We start from the raw sequence: 1,581 nt of genomic DNA on the forward strand, positions 1-1,581 counted from the left end.
ATTCATAGGGTTTCTCTCCAGTATGAGTACTTCTATGGTTACAAAGGGAACTCAAATGACTCAAGGCTTTGCCACATTGTTTACATTCATAGGGTTTCTCTCCAGTATGAGTACTTCTATGGTTACAAAGGGAACTCAAACCACTAAAGGCTTTGCCACATTGTTTACATTCATAGGGTTTCTCTCCAGTATGAGTACTTCTATGGTTACAAAGGGAACTCAAACGACTAAAGGCTTTGCCACATTGTTTACATTCATGGGGTCTCTCTCCAGTATGAATGCTTCCATGGTCATGAAGGGAAATGGAACAGCTGAAGGCTTTATCACATTTGGTACATCTTTCTCCAGTGTGAGTCCTTTCACGCATCTTAAAAGAACAAGAAAATCTGAGTGTTTTCCCACATTCCTTACATTCGTAGGGTTTCTCTCCAGTGTGAGTTCATCCATGTATTAGACAAGAACCGGAAACAGTGAACGCTTTACCACATTGTTTACATTTATAGGGTTTTTCCCCTGTGTGAGTTCTTTGATGCCTTTCAACTGAATTGAGAAAATGAAAAGCTTTCCCACATATCATACATTTATAAGCTGGATTTCCACTGTGCATTATCATGTGTCTTCTAACAGCTGGAACAGAAATGAAGAGTTTCCCACACTGTTCACATTTATATTGCTTCTCTCCATATGGTTTGTATCCTGAGTGAGCTAGGATGTGCCTATTAAGGAGGGAATGATGTACAAAGACTTTTCCACAAATACTGCATTCACATTGTTTTAATCCAGTAGAAATGTTCTCATTCAGATCAAGATTTGGAATGTGGCTGACAACTTGTCCATACTGATTACCGTCTTTGCTTTCACACAGTCTCTGTATCATATGATTTCTGTAAAAAAAAAAAAAAATGACAAGCACATTATTACTGCTTGGTTTAATAGCTTTCTACTTGGTCTTGGACTTACACTGCTACCAATACCAAGGAAAATGCATTTTTTTTCTATTTTTTTTTTGCCATGACTGAATTATTTGAAAGTAAATGGGTTACTACTGAAAACACAGCTACCACCTGCATGGCTATGACCAAAATAGTAACATTTATATACACAATTTTGTAGTACTATTTTCAAGTAAACTGTTTCCCAAACACTGACTGCTACACTGATATAAGTTACATTTTGGGTGAAATTTTTCTAAAAGGAAATGAATTTCAAGTGACTCTTATTTGCTTTGATTGCTTGTTTTTAAATTCATGACATGCTAAGATTCCTTCAGAGGACTTTATTTCCTCTTCTCGGTGCAAATTATCTCATATCTTTCCCAAGTTTTCTGAAGTGATATTCAATATTCTGGTCGTTCCGTTTTTTCCTAAAATGCAGATGCACAAAATTATCACGAATTATTACAAACTATAGAAACGTTACTAGATTTCATGTTCATTGTACACAGTGCCCATGCCTGATTTATTCACCAAATCATTCCCTTGCCCCATTCCAAATCACAAATAGCACTGATGATAGGGAAATACTTCTGTAATTAAGTGAAATGTGTTGTCATTCTCACCTACAGAAGCCAGGTTCCTGTAG

At 36.4% G+C, this 1,581-nt stretch overlaps 1 pseudogene; it reads right to left on the reverse strand.

Moving 5' to 3' along the window:
* Nucleotides 1-877, reverse strand: part of LOC105521923 — a 1,835-nt pseudogene extending 958 nt beyond the window's left edge.
* Between the last annotated feature and the right edge of the window lie 704 nt (nucleotides 878-1,581).

Source organism: Colobus angolensis, unplaced genomic scaffold (assembly GCF_000951035.1).
Source record: "Colobus angolensis palliatus isolate OR3802 unplaced genomic scaffold, Cang.pa_1.0 Scaffold4127, whole genome shotgun sequence".
Taxonomy (NCBI): Eukaryota; Metazoa; Chordata; class Mammalia; order Primates; family Cercopithecidae; genus Colobus; species Colobus angolensis.